This window comes from Camelus bactrianus, chromosome 24 (genome assembly GCF_048773025.1).
Source record: "Camelus bactrianus isolate YW-2024 breed Bactrian camel chromosome 24, ASM4877302v1, whole genome shotgun sequence".
Classification (NCBI taxonomy): Eukaryota; Metazoa; Chordata; class Mammalia; order Artiodactyla; family Camelidae; genus Camelus; species Camelus bactrianus.
The window spans coordinates 7752871-7773783 of NC_133562.1; the positions used below are offsets into that span (position 1 = coordinate 7752871).

At 36.6% G+C, this 20913-nt stretch overlaps 1 protein-coding gene across 1 annotated transcript in view; it reads right to left on the reverse strand.

The window, feature by feature from the left end:
* The window catches only part of LOC105071392 (uncharacterized), a 62509-nt gene that overhangs the window by 39562 nt on the left and 2034 nt on the right, over window positions 1-20913 (reverse strand). The gene's annotated exons all lie outside the window — the stretch shown is intronic.

Sequence of the window (20913 nt, forward strand, 5' to 3'; positions counted from 1 at the left end):
TGATTGTTTTTTTCTTTTCTGTATGACTCTTTAATTCCTTTAGGATTAATCATTGTATAGTTTCTTTTGCTTGCTTTGTTTTCTGTTTCACTAATTCAACTCCAAAGTTTCTACTAATTGTCTAGCTCTCTTAATGCACGGACATGCATCAGGTGTTCCATCAACTTCATCTTCTTAAGGTTTCAATAGGATGCAAAAATAAATGAATGAGCTGAATTTGTCATTTTCACTCATAAATTGACCTTGTTTGAAATGTTCTATTCTGTCTAAGACTATATTGTTTTGTTTTACTTTGTTTTTGCACACAACTGAATGTTGAATTTGGGATTATTTTCCAGCAGTGAACATGCTTCAGTTTATGGTATAGGATAAACTGTTTACCTACCACTATGCCTTTGGTTTAGGTTTAGTTAGAAATCTGGGGGCCAAACTGCAACATAGAAGGCAACGTGCATCCGGCCCTGGCTCTAAACGTACCTTTCTACATTGCTTCCTTAACCTCTGATAGGATGCCTCTGATAACAAGGTGATCTGACCAGATGTGGTTCTAGCTGTTGCAAATAGAAGGTGGTTGTCTGGATTTCAAAGACCAGTTTTGCTCTAGTTAAAATCTCATGGATCACTGGTTATTGCTGCAGAGTGGGATTAGCGAGTGAGGGGACATTTACTTGGTATTTCACATTCTTAACTGCTTTTTTTTTCCCACTATGAGTATATATTGCATTTACAAAAATAAGTTCCAATTTCTGTAGATCATTTATTCATTCATAAATATTTAAGGGGGCCAGATATGTGCCAGGAATTTGGAAATAAAACAGATAAAAATCTCATTCTCCTAGGGAGCTTATATTCTAGTGGATGACAAATATTTACAAAGCAACAATTATGAAAATTATGAATCAGGCATTATGTTAGCCCTTTAAACATAGTATTTTATTTAATCCATTCCCATTTTTTATACAGCTTTACTGAGCTATAATCCACAGTCATATAATCCATCCACTTAAAGTGTTCAATTATGTAGCTTTTAATATATTTTCAGGGTTGTGCAGCCATCATCACAATCAATTTTAGAACATTTTCATTGCTCCATAAAGAAACTGCATACCCCTTAGCTATAACTCCCTAGTCTTTGTTCTCCCAGCTCTAGGCAATCACTAATGTACTTTATGTCTCTATAGCGTTGCCTGTTCTAGACATTTAATGTAGGTGGAATCATAAATATATGGTTCTTTGTGACTGGCTCCCTTCGCTTCACATAATATTTTCAAGGTTCATCCATGTTGCAGCATGTATCAGTACTTAATTTCTTTTTGTTGTCATATAATATTCTATTGTATGATTATACTTCATTTTGTTTATCCATTCATCAGCTGATGGATATTTGGATTGCTTACACTTTTTGGCTACTATGAATGATGCTGCCATGAATGTTCATGTAGAAGTTTTTATATAGATGTATATTTTCATTTCTCTTTGATATATATCCAGGAGTAGAACTGCTAGGTTTTATGGTAATTCTATCTTTAACTGTCTGAAGAACTACCAGACTGTTTTCCAAAGTGGTAGCACCATTTTACATTCTCATCAGCAGCGTATGAGGGTTGCAATTTCTCCACAGCCTCACCAACACTTGTTATTGTCCATTTAAAAAAATCATAATCATGTTAGTGAATATGAAGTAGTTTCTTATTGTGGTTTTGATTTGCATTTTTCTGATGACTAGTTATATTGAACATCTTTTTATGTGCTTCTTGGCCATTTGTATATCTTTTTTGGAGAAATGTCTGTTCAGATCATCAGACCATTTTTCAATAGGTTATTTATCTTTTTATTATTGAGTTGTAAGAATTCTTTATATATTCTAGATATAAGTCCTTTACCAGATACATAATTTGTGCATGTTTTCTCCCATTCTGTGGTTGTGTTTCCACTTTCTTGATTTTTGTCTTTTGAAGCATAAAAGTTTTCACTTTTGATGAATTCCAGTTTAGCTATTTTTTCTTTTGTTTCTTATAATCCATCATTTTATTTTTTTGAATTATTATTTTTTAGTTTTATTTTGTTTTTTGTATGAGTTTGGTTTCCCCAGGGACTTTGTTAGGCTTTTTCCCCCCTTTTTTTTTTTTAAAAATGGAGGTATTGGGGCTTGAACCCAGGACTTTGTGCATGCTAAGCATGCACTCTACCACTGAGCTATACCCACCTATCCCATCCCCATTTTAAAGACAAGAAAACTGAAGCTCAAATTTGCCTAATGTCATAGAATGAGTAAGTAAAAGAGCTGGTATTCAAACCCAGGAAGTCTGGTTCCAAAATTCCATGCAGCTAATTGCTTCACTGTGTTGCCTCTTGGGAGTATGATTTCTCCCAGTTTATTTCATAATTTTAGGGGTAACCACTTTAACTGGAGTTCTGATGTTCCATTTGTATCTTGTAGATGTCTATTGTAAGGAAGACAACATGAATGAAATAACAAGGCATTCTTGTTTTACCTTTTCAAATTGTTTTTACCGTAAGAGAATTTAATTCTCATCATAGTCTGTGATAAAAAAGTAAAATTAAATGCTACTGCTGAATATTTTGGCTTGCTATAATTTGTAATTTGTTTATAATGCGGATAGGTAAGCATGACCGAGTTCTATTTGTCTAGCATTGTCTCCTGCTAACGTCCAAGCACATTAATTGCCTTTTGTATTCCTAGAATACTTTGTTCCTGCCTCTCTTATCTCAGCCTAAATTATCAATTTCTCAAGAAATTTGTCACTGCTTCTCCAATCTAAGTCAGACTTCCCTGATACATGCTTTCCTAGCTCTCTATATTTTTCTTTGATGACACGGACTATCATTGCAATCATATTTTCTTTGTATGTCTTTCTCCACCAACACATTCAAACTTGACAGGCATCTCGATTATTTATGCACCATTTTGTCCCCAACACCTAAAAAAGGGCCTAACACATCGTGACCACTTTGGTTTTATTTGTTAATCAGCTCTATGCACATAACTAATACCTTTAAAGCGAATAAGCCAAATTATTGGCCTGACTCTGCCAACTGGGAAATGGAAAATTGAGCACATTTACTTACAGACCACTAAAATAACAGTTTATTAAAGGTACTTTTTTAAAAAAAGGTAATAACCCAGTGATTGAAAGTGTATTGTTGCTATGTGTTCTGCCTTACAGCACTCAAGAATTGGGCATCTTAAAGAATCGACAAAATGATGTTGCCTGAACCTGGAATGGACAGCCCTTACCTCAAATCCTGTCCCCCTTTCAGTGTTCACCTGCTGCCCCATTTCTTCACAAAGTCTTTTATGACCAAAACTCCCAATGACTTTTCCGCCTGCACTGGATTTCTGTTGCAGTTAAAGTGCAAGGCCTCCAAGTCAGCCCTGGGTCATACATACTGCCCTGTATTGTTCACAGTGGTTTTGGCCTTAGTCTTATCTCACCTTATGAGATTGTAAATCACTTGAAGGGAGGAACCATACCTTTACACATTTTATATAACCTCACAGTGCCTATAGCTGTGCTGAGAACATGGTGTCTACACAGTTGACACCCACTGATTTGTTTGTGGGCAAAAACAATGAGTTAATCTGACAATACTGGTCCACATCAATCAAAGATGTATATATAGCAAACGCTGTAATTCCTGGGAACAGTGAAATATCCCACTTTGTGGCTACTGGGTTTGTTTAAATCTTTTTAGCACAGAGTTTGTCCTCTAACCAAATTCCGCCTGGATCATCAGTGACAGGGAGGGACAGAAAGTTTCCTTTCTTCCTTGTCAACATTTCTAGGGTTTTTCCATAAAACAGGCTAAAACATAATTAGAAGTATCCAAACTCTGGGATCAATTTTTCTTAGAGAAAGACAATTTAACTGCATGTCAGGAAATCAGCTACTTTGTACTTTGGGGGAATGTACCTAATTCATCTGAAGCCAAATAAATAGAAATAAAAGCAGGCTTCCACTTTATTATTAAGTCCCATTTGATCTCCAAACAGATTTAGGGCATGACATGTTCTTGTCCTGCTGGTTTGATGAGCTTCTCCCTGAACCACTGGAATGCTGGCAGGTTCAAGTAGTGTCCTGTGAGCAAGGGCAGCCTCGCTTACCATGGACCCCTAGTCACGACTGCCAACAGGGTATTGTTAGCCATACAAGCTGAGAGGGAGTTCTAAAGGCAGAAAGATGGTAAAGGCTGGATTTCTTTTCCAATATTTCAAGCTGATCATTTCCCCCTATTCCATGCACCTAGTCATTTGTGAGTCATTCAAAAGTATTTCTTGAGAATCTATTGTGTGTCTAAAATGAGTCAAAAGAAAAATAAGAATTAGTTCTAGCATTTTAGGAGCTTGCAGTCTGTTTAGGGTGATAAGATATACACATGGGGCAGGTAAGTAACAATAGATGCCAGAATTTGATTATATGTTGATCTGAGAAAGGCAAGATCACTGTGAATGGGAGTTGTCAGGGAAGACTTTGTAGGGTAGTTGGAAACCCTACTGAGTCTTGACAGAGATGTTTTCCAGTGATATTTTCATAGCTAGGTCAAGCTAACAGGTAACTTATTCTCCCAAATAATTTAATTTACATCAGATCCCTAGCTACTTGATTTACACAAGCCAATTTAAGAACCAGGGAAGATTAGAGTGTGTAGTATTTTCTCCAAGAATCTAGCTGCAGAAACCAAGGCAAATCTAGACTGTTTTTACCTGTGATCGCTGATAGTTCAAAGCAAAGCTTTAATAGGAAGAAATAATTGCAATTGATTTTAAAGTAAAAATACTGTGTAGCTTACCTACCTATACGTTTCCCTAAGTAAATAAAGAACTGTTTCTTCAAGAAAATTAGTTTATCTCTGGGTCCTCACTTTCTATAAAAATGAGGGCATTGGTCTAGAGCACTGTTTCCCAAAAAGGTTCTGCAAAATGTTGATAAATGTTATGCATATAAGGGGCTCTGTGGCCATGGACGTTTCAGAAACATTGGGTTAAACAAAGTGATATCGGTTCTTACTATAGAATTTCTTGCAGCCTTTAATATGATTCTTTGAATTATGAGTTTTCAAGATGACGGAAGAGCATATATCATTTCCCAATCTTGTTTGACTATTGAATACTTTTTTCGTGAAACATCATATAGGATTGTATTCTAAAAACTAAATTTGCAGTAGGAATGTCTTTTCTGGCTTAAAAAATGCTATGATTCCTGATTTATACATTAAATGTATATTTGTAGATTTATATGACACAGTTATTTTGCTAGGGCTAATTTCACTTAGAATTAATAAGAATCACATGACTCTTATAGGTTGCAAACTTAAAGAATATGTTTATTTTCTTCCTTAGGTAATCCAAAGCAAATTGTAGTTATGGGTAAATCTGTATATATGTATGTATGTATATATGTATGTATTTATACTGAAGTATAGTCAGTTACAATGTGTCAGTTTCTGGTATACAGCATAATGTCCTAGTCATGCATACATGTATGTATTACTATAACACAAATTGTGCCAAGTACATAACTGAAGCTCAATAATTGTTTTTTGGTATTAATTTTATAGTCTCTTGATTCTCTAGTGTTTTCTTCAACAATACTGTCTCAGAGACAACTTTTTGTGCTTAAATTTGTCCAGTAAATGTGCTCTGTTTGATATATGGTGGGAAATTACCTGATTAAGATAATAGTTAAGTCTAAGAAAAGTTATCTTTTAATTAAATGAGGCCTAGAGCTTTATTTAATTATGAGTTTGCCATCTGAAAACTTCTAGAGAACTTTTTTAAAAAGGAGACCAAAAAAAAAAAAAAAAGATGCCAAGTCACATTTGTTTGTTTGTTTCAAGGATCTGCTACCCTACACTGAGATGTCATAGCCTCTGAGGTTTTTAAGACCCCTGCTGATTGACCCTACCCTTGACCTTAGCTCCAAAGCTCAACTCCATTCTGGCATGCTGAGGTAGAGAATTTATTTATGTTAACAGTAGGGAGTAGGAATTCCAGGAATATTCTTACAAAAAGCTCCAAGATGTATTTACCAAATCTTTAACCTCATGTGACTGGGAGGCCTCCACTAACACACAAAGTGGATACTAGTGAATGGGAGCTGTCAAGGGCCACGTGGATATGGCTCAGCTCTAAGCAATCGGGCCTGTGAAAGAGTTCCACTAGAAATGGCCTTTTTGATCCTCGTGGAAAAATGAAAATAGACACATTTTAAGAACAGAGACCGTTTAGTAAGGCACGGAAGGGAGCAATCCTGTAAGTAGTTCCAGTAATATTTAGTAAAGCAAGGAGGCAGTCAGTGGACCAATTCTTCATTCAATCTGTCTGCCTCTATCTGTTGATTTCTATTTTCTCTCATGAATTCTGCTAATTTTACTATAGGATTGTAAAGTGCAATTTACTCTGCATTTTTACTTTTTAAAAAAATCTTACTTTTTAAATTTGAATTGGATAGCATGCTCGTTAAACATTTGTAAAATGCTAAAAAGTACAAAAAGGAAAAAAATTAAAATACTCATATGATGCTATCTAAACACAGTTACTATTACTAATTTCATAAATTTCCTTTAGTTTCTGTTTGGGGAGGGACAGAGACTCTTTTTATATACAATTTTCTCATGTTTAAAAAACATACTACGTTATTATAGAAATTTTCACTATTTTTCAATACATTTTCCTAAGATTTTATCATAAAAAAATTTGAAGCACAAGAAGAGTCAAAAACATTTTCCTATGAACACCCGTATTCTTATTGCCTAGATTAAAAAGTATAGTTAACATTTTACTACATATGCTTTGTCATATATCTGTCTATCTCTCTATCCAACCATCAGTCCATCTTGTTTTCAATGTATTTCAAAGTAAGCTTATAGATATTAAGTTCATAGATAGTCCTTGGAGTGAAATCTGATCTTCTTTTAAATGATTTCCCTATTATTGGCTGATTGTTCCCTTGCCATTTTTTCACTATTTTATATAAGACTTCATAAGAAGGATACACTTTTGTGGTTTAAAATAGTTTCTAGCTACAGTAGGGGAGAAAGATTGAAAAGCTAGATAGGGACCATATTGTGGTAGGCTTTGAATACCAAGGAAATTACAGCAAAATGTAGTATAACAGCTGTATTCTTGGAACTGGACAGCTCAGACAATTATTGGGTAAGTGGCCCTGGAAAAAGTATTAAACTTCTCTGAGGCTCTCTTTCCTCATCTGTCCAGTGAAGAGCCTATTATTGTCTTATGGGTAATTGTGAGGATTAAGTAACATGTATGCAGACTATCTGTGTTTCATAAATAGAAGATTTCCCAAAACAATAGTTTGATGAAAAGTTCAGGAAAGAAAATTCCTCAGAGGATTTACAGTAGTAGTACAAACACATGATCAGACCTGGATTTTAGGTGGCTTAATCCTACAGAATTATGTGTGATGGAGAAAAGTAAGGGAGAAAAAGTGGTAGACAGGTAGATATGATTCAATTTAACAAACATTTACTGAGTAGATATGAAGCACCCTGATAGATGCCTTGGGAATACAGAGTAGAGTGAGAGCTTGACAATTACTGCAGAGACTTGTAAGGAATGAAACAATGCTGTGAAAGAGCTGGAAAACTGAGCAGAATCCATCTATCCATCTGATAAATATTTGTTTTGCTCTCGCCCTACAACAGTCATGGTTCTAGATGCTGACAATGAAGCATGGGGAAAACAGACAAAAATCCTTGTCCTCATTAGCACACATTCTCTGGAGGAAGATAGATAATGTACAGATAAATAAGTGATGAATAGAAATAATAAGAAGTACCTTGAGGAAAAATAAAGCAATGAAAAGCAGTGATGAGGATGCCTCCGAGAATGAGCTGTTTAAGCAGAGAACTGGAAAAGTTTAAGTAAAATTGTGTCATTTTTGGAGCAAACAGACTTCCAGGTACAATCAACTGAAATGGCAAAGACTGGAGGCAGGAATGGGCTTGGAGGAACCCCTGGGAGGGGAATGAATGGGACTGGAGTGGAGAGAGAAAGAGGGAACGTGGTAGGAACTCAGGTCAGAGAGAGAGGCAGGGCTCAAGTGGGGTCATTGGTAAGGAGACTGGCCCTTATTCTGAGAAACATGGGGAACTACTTGGAGGTTTTGATAGGGGAGCGATGTGATCTGTGCCAAATTTTAAACAGTGATTCCCTTGACTGCTCTGTGGAGTACAGACTGGAGTGGGGCTGTGGTGGGGATTGTGGGAGGAAGGACAAGTGACTGAAAACTGGGAGGGTACTGCAATTGTCCAGGGGTCTCAGAATAATGTGGCCACAGGGCAGGGAGTGAGAGGTGGCCAGACTTGGGCGTTTCATCAAGGCAGAGTCAAGATGATGCCTTGATGGACTGAATGCAGGGTGTGAAAGAATGAGCAAGGTCAAGGGTGATTCCAGATCTTGACATGGAGAGATGCAAGTGCTTTAGGTAATAGAAAAATGAGCAAAGAGTTCTGGCAGCACCCAGGACGAGCAGTTACTTTTGACAGGGGTGATGGAGGAAGAGCAGATGAGCACTGAAGCTGTGGGTGCAAACTTTTGGGAAGATCTCGCCCCCAGGGTGGTAGAAATGCAGGGCTGTCTCCTGAAAGGGGTGCTTTCTTACACTTTGCACCTTCGGGGCCTTGTTTGCCTCATTCTTAGTACTCAAAGAAGAGGTGAAGGAGCACCTAGGCTGAAGAAACGGCAGGAGCAAAGATCTTATGTTTCCAGGACAAGAGGAATAAAAGGTGTTGGGAAATCAGAGAAGCTTCTAGGCTGTTAGTTCCAAGCAGCTCCCTGGCTTCTCCTTTTTCGTGTGTGGGGGAGGGGAGCAGGCCCCAAGGGCAGCCTTCTTGTCTTCCCTTTTTTATGTTGCCATTGTCTTTGCTTCCTTTTGTCATTTTCTTTAACAAGACTGGCTGTAGAGCCTTGAATTTCCATAAATTCCTTCTTCCTCAGATGCCGAAAGGCAAACAACCTGTTCCTTAGGTTTTATGGAGTTTACCGTTAATCACTAAAGAATCTAAATAAACATTGAGAAACTACAAAGGTAAGAAATTCCTAATATCCAGAATATGAAAAAAGCTCATACAACTTAATATCAAAAAAATCTGATTTTAAAATGAGCAGAGGGTCTGAATAAACATTTTCCCAAAGAACACATATAGATGACCAACAGGTACATGAAAAGATGCTCAGCATCACTAATCAGAGGAATGAAAATCAAAACCACAATGAGATGCTCCCTCACACCTGCTGGAATGGCTATTATCAAAAAGACAAGCGATCACAAATGCTGACATGGATGTGGAGAAAAGGGAACCCTTGTGCACTCATGGTGGGAATGCAAATTGGTACAACCACTATGGAAAACAGTACAGAGGTCCCTCAAAAAATTAAAACTAGAACTACCACATGATCCAACAATTCCACTTTTGGGTATTTATCTCAGGAAGATGAAAACACTAACTTCAAAAAATATATACACCTCCACGTTCATTGCAGCATTATTTACAACAGCCAAGATAAAGAAATAATGTGTCCGTCAACAGATGAATGGATAAAGAAAATCTGATGTATATTTATATAAAATGGAATATTTTTCAGCTAAAAGAAGGAAGTCTTGACATTCCTAACAACAAGGGTGGACCTCAAGGACATTACACTAAGTGAAATAAGTCAGACAGAGAAAGACAAATACCGTATGATATCACTTATATGTGAAATCTAAAAACAAAACCAAAACCAAAAACACAAAGCACTCAAAAAACAAAAGAACAAGCTCATGGATACAGAGAACAGATTGGTGGTTGCCATAGGTGGGAGGTAGGGAGCGGGTGAAATGGGCGAAGGGAGTGAAAAAAGTACAAATTTCCAGCTATAAAATAAATAAGTAATGTGGCTACAATGTATAGCATGGCGACTATAGTTAATAATACTGTACTGCATATTTGAAAGTTGCTAAGGGAGTAGATCTTACAAGATCTCTTCCCAAGAAAAAACATTCTGTAACTATGGGTGGTGATGAATGTTAACTAGACTTACTGTGGTGATCATTTCACAATTTATACAAATATCAAATCATTATGTTGTACACCCGAAACTAACATAACACTGTATGTCAATTATACCTCAAAAAATTGTACTGGAGAAAAAGAAAGAGAAGGAAAGAAAGAAATTCCTTTAAGTTTTTAACAGCCTTAATTATGACTCCACGCCTGAGACAGTCATAGATATGAATCCACTTGAGAAACCTCTGTGTTCATTTGCTCAGGCTGCCATAACAAGGCACCACAAACTGGGTGACTTAAACCACAGAAATTTATACCGTCTCACACTTCTGGAGACTGGAAGCCCAATTGTCAGCAGGGTTGTTCCTTCTGAGGGCTGTTAGGAAAAATCTGTTCCATGACTCTCTCCCATCTTCTGATGGTTTGCTGGCAATTTTTAGTGTTCTTTGGCTTGTAGATATATTCCCCAGTCTCTGCCTTTATCTTCACATGGTGTTCTCTCTGTGTACATGTCTGTGTCCAAATTTCCTTTTTCATAAGAACTCCAGTCATATTGAATTAGGAGCCAACCCCATTTCAGTCTGACTTCACCCTAAATTAACTAATCACATCTACCATGACCCTATTTCCAAATAAGGTCACGTTCTGAGGTACCAGGGGTTAGGACCTCAACATATGAATTTTGGGAGGACATAACTCAACCCATAACAGCCTCCCTCTGCAGTTTTTGTATTCCTGAAGTTAGATGATCAAATCTCCTCTCCTTTAACATATAAGTGTTAAGATCCTGTCAGGGTAATTTTGAATCTTTTCTTAAAGACAAAGAGAAGCCATTGAAATGTTCTTGGAAACAGGTTAGACTTTGGAGACAGACTGCCTGGGTTCTTGTATATTGGATGTACCACATATTGACAGTGGGACCAGGAAAAAATCACTTAGCCTATGTGTTCCTCAGTTTCCTTTTACATGAAATGGGGATAATAATAGTACTCACCACATGAAGTTATACAAATTAAATTAGTTAAACATGTAAAGAGCTTAGAAGAGTGCCCAGCATAACATGAACACTCTATAAAAATTGACATATATATATATGTATATATATATATATATACATATATATATATATATATATTTAAACAGGGGAGGTATATGATTAGGTTTTTATTTTTAAAGACCACTCTGGTTACTGCGGGGAGGACCAGATTATAGGCAGGTCTGAGTGGATGCAAAGCTAGCCAAGCATCTAATGAAATGGTCCAGAAGAAGGATGCTGCTGACATCTAGACTGGGATGGGTACAGAAGGATGGAGAGAAATAGACTGATTCATAACTTTATTTAATAGTAAAACAGAAAAGAATTTCTTAAAATCCCATCAGGGTAGAACATTAGCTTTTGGTTAGTTTCTGTACTTTTAATTACCAAAGCAGGTCTGATGACCTCCATACTGAATGATATTCATCTCACTGGGCATCTGGCTCATCTTGGGGATCCCCTCACAGTTCTGAACTAGAGGGAGAAAGTCAAAAATGAAAAGTGAAGATTTCTTGGGACAAACACGGTTGAGAAAGAATCTGTAATATTGCCCACTGGTAGAAGGTGGTAATGAATCAAAGGTAAAGAAGCTAACTCATACCTCTGACTTTTGAACTTGATTTGGCCAGGAAGATAGTAAAGCCAGGAAAAAAAATATATAATCAAGAATCAGTCTTCAGAAGTGGGATAAAGTCAGCTTTTAATATCTTAAGTTCAAGGTCCTATGTTGAGTTTAAAAAAGGAGCAAACATGTGGACTCATCTAACCATCAGTTAGAGATGTGGACCTCCCTCTGAAGAGAGCAGATGAGTTAGAAAAGAAGTGAAAATTGAAGATGTGAACGTGGATGAAATTGTCAAAGAAACAAATGTAGAGAGAGATGAATTTCAGAGGAGTTATCAAAAAGCCAGATAAGGAAGAGTAAAAAGATAACCAGGAAAGTTCAGATCAATAAAAACCAAAGTAGGAGACAGTGTTAAGAGGGAAGAAATAGTGAAATGTGTTAAATACTGCCTTGAAGTTAAAACAAATGGAAACTAAGAAAAGATTATTGGATATGACAGTTATAAGGATGCCATGTCTTTGTTAATTGATAATACAAGACACAGCTAAAGGATTTAAATCATGTATGAGCATATAGGAAGTCAATGGTAGAATTTTAGGTTAAAAATGACAGAATAGTAGAGAACCCAGGAAAAAAATTGTTGCAAACATGGAAATGTGATGACTGACAGAGGTGAATTCTAATCAGTGGAGGAAAAAAACACTGTTCAATAAATGGCACTGAGATTATTGGTTATCTATTTGGAAAAAATAAAGTTGGTGTCCTACTTCATATTGTATTTTTAAAGAATTTAATTTCGTGTAAGTAAGAAGTTATATGTGAAAGTAAAAACTTTACTTTTTTATAAAATGTAGAGGAAATTCTTTAAGACTTTGGAATAGAGAAAGATTTAAACAAAAACTATAAACTATGAAAGGTAAATAACTGACAAACACAACAGTTTTGAATTAAGAACTTCCAGTCATCAAAAGACATAAAAGACATAAAGAGAATGAAAAGACAGGATACAAAATTAGAAAAGGTACTTTAAACACACATACATATTTCAAGAAATTAGCTTATGTGAATATGGGAACCAGCAAGTCTGAAATCTGTAGGGTAGATCAGCAAGCTGAAAATTCTCAGGGAGGAGCTAATGCTGCCATCTTGGGGTAGGATTTCTTCCTTAGAGAAACCTGTTTTGCTCTTAAAGCTTTCAACTGATTGGATGAGGCCCACCCATATTAACGAGGGTAATCTTTACTTAAAGTAAACTGATTATATGTTAACTGCACCTGCAAAACACCTTTACAGCAAACTCAGAACACTGTTTGATTAAATAACTGGGTACTCTAGCCTAGCCAGGTTGACACATAAACTATTACAGTCTCATTCCCGAACTACAAGTTATGAAATGTGTTTGTTCAAGATGCTTTTAACAGAGCATGGTTTGGACTCCGTAAAAGCTGGGAATGTCCCTATAGAAACCAAATTACATATCACAGAACATCTAAGGGAAGAAGTAATGTAAGTATGTTATTTTTTATCATTAACAACCTCGCCTCTAAGCCAAGGGAGATTGGCTAGAAGTAAGATGAAAGGAAGGGAGGAACTGACTACTGCTAGATCACAGGGAAAAGAGCTTGTGACTTAGAAGCTATGCTGTGCATAATACTATCTTTTTGAATGTCAAAAACTGAAAGGAAACATGCCTACAGGAAAGAATATATCAAACTTTGTGAGAGTGCATTAATGATAAAAAAAAATGCAAACACAGCTGGGACTACCCAAATTACTTTTATCTTTTTATTAGTTTTTTTTTACTTTTCCTAATTTCTCCATCCCATGCTATTCTTCAGCAAAGGTAACTTCAAACAAAGATAAGTAATGACAACAAGAAAACATCAACATGGAACATATGTGTGTGTAAAAAAACTGGAAAGTAATAAAGAAATAAATGAAAAGGAGGAAAGAAACATAAACAAAAAGGTAGGAAGAAAAACCCAACTTCTCAGAAAACTTATTGAAGGAAACAGATAAAAAATTCCAACAACTAGTACAATATGGTCTCAGAGAAATCACAGACATCATGATCTATCGAAAGTATCTACAAATAGATGCAAGCATGTAAGGAGGATAAGATAACCTAAAGAGTTTAAAAGCCAGTTCGCATAATGCTCTCAAGGTTCATCTATGTTGTGTCATGTGTCAGAATTTCCTTCCTCTTCAAGGCTGAATAATAGTCTGTTGTATGTATGTACCACATTTTGTTTATTCATTCATTTGTTGATGGACACTTGGATTACTTCCACTTTTTGACTATTGTGAATAATGCTGCTATAAATGCTGGGTGGACAAATGACTCTGCTTTCAATTCTTTTGGATATATACCCAGAAGTAGACTTGTTGGATCCTATGTTAATTCTATTTTTAATTTTTTGAGAATGCTATCCTGTTTTCCATAGTGGCTTCACAATTTTATATTCACAACAACAGTGCAGTAGGGTTCCAATTTCTCCACATCCTTGCCAAACTTGTTATTTTCTATTTTTTATTGTTGTTGTTGCTAGTAGCCATCATAAATGAGTGTGAGATGGTTATCTCTTTGTGCTTTTGATTGTGCTTCTCTGATGATTGGTTGATGTTGATCATCTTTCCATGTGCTTATTAGACACTTGTATGTCTTTGGAGAAATATCTATTCAAGTCCTTTGTCCATTTTTTGATTGGGCTGGGTTTGTTGTTGTTAAGTTGTATTAGTGCTTTATATATTCTGCATATCAACCCTTATCAGATATATGATTTGCAAATATTTTCCTTCATTTTGTAGGTTGCCTTTTCACTCTGTTGATTGTGTCCTTTGATGCACAGAAGTTTTAAATTTTGATGTAGTCCATTTTTTTCTATTTTTACTTTTGTTGCTTATATTTTGGGTATCATATCTAAGAAATTATTGTCAAATCTAATGTCATGAACCCCTAGGTTTTTAATGTGTGTTCTCACTGTTTATAATTTTAAACGAATCTGTAATTACAGATTAATTTCTATTTAGAAAGATTTCTTAATAATCAAGTAGATTTATCTTAGTTATTTCTTTATAATTAATTTATAGCTTTCCAATTTTAGTGTCAAAAATTATGACCCAGGCCCTAGATTTCCATTCTTTAGAATTTGGTAAGATTTGTGGCTTAGAATATTTTAGTATTCGTATACACTTAGACTTTAGAAAAGAATGCATATGCTATGGTTTTATCTCTATGTACTATATAAGTATTTTCCTGCATTATCCAAATCCTCTTTTCTATTTATTTATTTATTTAAATTTATTTTTTAAGTTTAATTTTTGTTTTTTGTTTTGCTTGTTTCTAGTTTTTAAATTGTTTTAAAGTCGCAGTTTCTTTTTATTTATTTTCCACATCTTTGCTAACATTTGTTATTATAGCTTAAAAAAATTTAGTCTCTTTTTTATTATCTTATTTATTATTACATAAACTATACGTAACATAATATTTACCATTTTGATTGTTTTTAAGGGAACAGTTTAGTGGCATTAAGTATATCCATATTGTTGTGCAGCCATCACTGCCATCCATCTCCAGAACTTTTTTCATCTTCCCAAACTGAAACTTTAACCTTAACCCTAACCCTGACTGTACCCATTAAACAATAACTCCTCATCTCCCCTGCCCACTCTATGCTCGCCATCCCCAACCCCACTGTTCATTCCGCTTTCTGCCTCTAGGAGTTTGACTACTGGGTATATCCCATGTAAGTGGAATCATACGGTATTTGTCCTTTTGTGACTGGTTTATTACAATTAACATAATTTCTTCAAGATTCAGCCACATTGTTGCATGTGTTGGAATCTTCTTCCTTTTTAAAGCTGAATAATATTCCATTGTATGTCTCCTGTTACTTTAAAAAAAAATAGCCATCCTTGAGTGTAAAGTGGTATATCATTGTGGTTTTGATTTGTATTTCCCTAGTGGCTAATTATGTTGTGGACCTTTTTACGTGATTATTGGCCATTTGTATATCTTCTTTGGAGAAATGTCCATTCAAATCCTTTGTCAGTTTTTCATTTGGATTATTTTTTGTTGAATTGTAAGACTTCTTTACATATTCTAGATAATAGGCCCTTCTCAGATATATGATTTGCAAAATATTTTCTCCTGTGGGTTATCTTTTCATTTTCTTGATACTGTCCTTTGATGCACATAGGAAAGCTTTTAATTTTATGAATCAGTACATCTAGTTTTTCCTTTGTTGCTTGTTCTTTTGGTGTCATGTTAAGTAACTATTGTCTAACCCAATGTCAAAGAACTTTATGAAAAGAGTTTTATTGTTACAGCTCTTACATTTAGATCTAAGATCTGTTTTAAGTTAATTTTTGTATGTGCTGTCAGGCAGATATCCAAATTCATTCTTTTGCATGTGGATATCCAGTTGTCCCAGTATCGTTTGTTGAAGAGACTGTTCTTTCCATATTGTATTATTTTGACACCCTTGTTGAAAATCAATTGACCCTAGATGCATGCACTTATTTCTGGACTCTTAATTCTATTCCTTTGATCTATATATCTATCCTTATACCAGTACCACACTATCTTGATTACTGTAGCTTTGTAATAAGGTTTGAAATTGGGAAGTGTAGTCATCTGAATTTTTTTTTAAATGATTTGTTTTGGCTATCTGAGTCCCTTGCATTTCCATCTGAATTATAGGGTCAGCTTGTTAATTTCTGAAAAAAAGAAAAAAGCAATTTTGGAATTTTGATAGGGATTGTATTGAATCTATAGATCAATTCGGGGAGTAGTGCCACCATAATGATATTAAGCCTTCATCTCCAACAAACAAAATTTGTTTCTATTTATTAGGTCTTTAATTTCTTTCAATGAAGTTTTGTAGTATACCTACTTGTATTTGTATACTACAAAATAAATACTGTTATATATAACACTTACTCCATTTTGCTTCTAAAATTTCCAACATCTAAATATTAGATCTCTTGGATCTATTTTTAATATTCTTTAAATTGTTTTCCCCACAATTTCTTTTTTTTTCTGTTTTATAAATGAGTTAATTTTTATCATTTTTTAGATTCCACATAGCATATGATATTTGTCTGTCTCTGACTTATTTCACTTAGTATGGTAACCTCTAGGTCCATCCATATTGCTGCAAATGGCATTATTTTGTTCTTTTTTATGGTTGAGTAATATTTCAGTGTGTGTGTGTGTGTGTGTGTGTGTGTGTGTGTGTGTAATCTTTATTCATCTGTTGATGGACACTTATGTTGCTTCCATGTTTTGCATATTGTAAATAACACTGCTATGAAGACTGGGGTGCATGTATCTTTTCAAATTAGAGTTTTCTCCAGATATTTGTCAAGGAGTGGGATTGCTGGATCCTATAATAACTCTATTTTTAGTTTTTGAACGAACCTCTATACTGTTCTCCACAATGGCTGCACCAATTTACATTTCCACCAACAGTGTAGGAGGGCTTCCTTTTTCCCATATCCTCTCCAGCATTTATTATTCATAGACTTTTTAACAACTGCCATTCTGACTGATGTGAGGTGATACCTCATTGTAGTTTTGATTTGCATTTCTCTGATAATTGGCAATGTTGAAAATCTTCTCATGTGCCCATTGGCCATCTGCATGTGTTCTTTGGAGAAATATTTGTTTAGGTCTTCTGCCCATTTTTGGATTGGGTTGTTTGGTTTTTTTTTTTTTTTTTTGATATTGAACTGCTTGAGCTGTTTGTATATTTTGGAAATGAAGCCTTTGTCAGTTGCATCATTTGCAAATACTTTCTCCCATTCCATAGGCTGTCTTTTCATTTTGTTTATGGTTTCCTTTGCTGTGCAAAAGCTTTTAAGTTTGATTAGGTCCCGCTTGCTTATTTTTACTTTTATTTATTTTGTCTTAGGAGACTGACCTAAGAACACATTGCTATAATTTATGTCAGAGAATGTTTTGCCTATGTTTTACTGGGGAAGCATTTTTAAAGGCAAGGTGAAGTGGGGGTGGGGGTGCGGAATTGTAGGGTGTGTGATCAGCTCATGAACAATTCTGATTGGTTAATGATGAGGTAACAGGGTAGGGTCACGGGGGTTAACATTATCAATCCTCAGGCTCCAGTAGGTCTGGGGACAATTTCTATTTCTTTATCTTTTTGCTCTTTGCTCTTGAAGGACTCTTTAATACGATCTTATAATTCACTAATTCAGTTTTCAGCAGTATCTATTTATCTCTTAACTTCTTGTATAATGTTTTCAACTTAAATATTCATCTATTTTTTTAATTTCCAAGGACATTCTGGTTTTCAGATGCTCCATTTTCCCAATGACCTGCCCTTGTCAATATTTAAATTTCAGTAAGAACATGAAGAAGATTTAAAAAGAATTTTCTCCTTTTCCTGCATTAATTCCATTTTAGTGAGAGGTAGCTGCTTTAATTTGGTCCTCTTCTTCTAAATGGTGGATCCTCTCTTTATGATTATTGATATTTTTATCTGCTCATATTTATAACTGGAGATCTAGATCATTTAGCATCAGTAACTGGCATCCCACTTGGAATTAGAGAGGCCATTGTTCAGTTCGCCATAGTGGGTCTTACCCTCTGAGGATGATGGTGGAAAGTTGGAAGTTGGTTTTTAGCAGTGAAACCACTGAGTTGTCTTTGAGTGGAAAGTCCTACCCCTTTCCTCACAGGAGATAATGCTTATAATGGTGACAGGATGCTGGGTCACTAAGTCTCAAATCTTAAATTGAGAGAAGTGAGGAACAGAGTAAGGAAGCAAAGAAATCAAGTATTTGAAACTATGGCTAGGGAAGAACTTAAGGTGTGATTATTGGCACAAAGAACTCAATGGAAACAAATAAATGTGAAGTTTACTAACTGTATGAGGGAATTGCACAGCCAAATCAGCCACAAACTCAGCCTCAGAAAACCTTTAACTGTAAAAGAATTCTCAGAACCCCAAACTTGTACCAGCAGAAAGTGGGCTATGAAAACTCCAAAAAAAAGTCTCCAAGAAGGGCTTACTTCCCAATGGCCACTTCAGATCTGGCCATGGAGGATAATGACCAAGGAAGAACCTCCCTGAGTGTGGCCACAGAAATTAATGCAGAAGGGTATTCATTCTTGAGAGCAGAACCAAGATGTAATCAAAGAACTTCCTCCACAGCCAAGACAGAAGATCTTCCCAATAACCACTCAGAAGGATCCCATCATTCATAGGGACCCTGACTGCTATGCATCTTACATTTTTCACTGAACTTGGTTCTAATGCAGTATATCTATGGAGAAGCATTTAGGAATCATTGTTCTGGAGAAGAGAGGAGGGATTCGCAGACGATAGCAGTTAACGTTTTCTAGTGTGCTAGGCACTAAGCATTGTCTCAGTGCGCACAGCTACTCCCCGAGGTATGTGCTATCATGATGTTATTCTACAAATGGAGACACTGAGATGGAGTCAGTAACTTGGTCAAGGTTACATAATGTAAGTTTTGGAGCCAGGATCCAAAACTCTAGGGCCTAGCTCCAAAGGGTTCACTCTTAACCCTGTCATATTTTATAATCACTGAAGTCTACTGACGAGGGATACATAAACCCCCAAAGGAGACAAGATATATATACAAATAAAGGAGACACTGAAATGTTTTCAAACTACCAGAATAAAGGTAGATTACCATCACTAACTTTTAAACTTGTTAGGGACTTGTTTTGTTTACTGATGAATTATCAGTTCCCACTTCGCCATCTGGCTCACAGTAGGTGTTCTATAAATATTTGTTGAATGAATGAAGACTGAATACCAGAGTTCTGTAATTTAGTCTAAAGTCCTTAAGCAACTTTGCCAAATTTGCCTTCACATCTCCAGAGTCTAGTGTGTTTGGCAGTCAACAAATGGTCCTTGAACTAAACTAAGAGAAAAGTGTACTGCGGTTTTACCTCAAGGCTGCTCATTGTTCCCAGTTTCCTTATCTTTGAAATGGAAGGTGTTCCCCTTCCCAACTCTACAGACTGGCTTTTTCAAAACATTATCACCTGCTTTAACCTCTTGTGAGCTTAGTTTGTATTCACTCAGGTGAACTTGAAATCTCAGGTTTCTTACTGTCTTTTCCACATGTATGGCCAGTTCTCAAGTTGAGTCTGCTGACAGTCGATTCTTTTTTGATACGCTGAGCTATACTGCTAATCAGCTGCACCTTTCTGTGTTGTAGTTATTTAAAAACCACATTGATCTCATTCACTAAGCCCGTATTGTGTGCAAGACTCAGAACTGTGGGAATACAGCGGTGATTGAGAAAGCCAGGGTTCCTGCCCTCATGGCACATAAAAGTGCTCCTATGCGTTTTAAAAGACTGGACAATAGGAATTCAATTGTAAAACAAAGCAAAAGGCATTTCTGCCCCTTATCCCCACAAACGATTTTTTTTAAAAAAAATGGCAGTCGACCATGTGTTCCCAGTGGAGAAGGGAGGGAAGACAAGCCAAATCACAAACGAATCGCTTACTTTTCACTAGTCACAACTGGTGATTCCAGACTTCCAGTCAGTTCCCTCTGAATCGCCCAAAAAGGAAACAAACAAACAAAAAAATGCATTTCGATTAAAAAAAAAAAAAGGCAGGCAAGACCAGCAAACAAAATGTACTGACTTAGAGATCCTATGAGATCTAGTTTAATTGAAGCTGTCTTTAAACTATAATTGACAGTGATACCGTAACAATGGACTGATAACCACCCTGCCCCGGGCTGGGCACCACGGTGACGTCCCCACTCCCACGGACATGCTACCTACCCGGGGGTATCGTGGCCCCAAAGACACTTCAAGTGGATCAGCTCTTCTTTACCCAGATTCTCCCACCACATCCAGCATGGAGCTGCTGCTTGCAGAGTGCAGGCAATTCACTGAAGGAGTCTAGCTAGTCGCCTTGTCTGGCAGCGACGACAGTTAAAAAATAATGGAGCTATATCTCTAATAACAAAACCCGCCAGCTGTGAAAACTGGAGCCACATTTGTCACCATCGGGCCTCAGCATCTCCCGAGAGAGTTTGCCCCTGCCGCGCCCGTCAAGGCCCAAGGCCTGCGGTTAGTGGCTGCCCTGGGGTCCAAGGAGCCCTCTCCGTCCGGGAGGCTCGGGACGAGCCATTGCGCTCAGGCAGCCTCCCCCAGCGCCCGGCCGGGGTCCGCGGGCCGGAGGGCGTGCTCGGCCCGGAGGTGCCCAGGGCGGCTCTAACCCGGAGCTCCCGGCTAGGTTTGGCTTTGCCGGCGTCCTGCCCCTGCC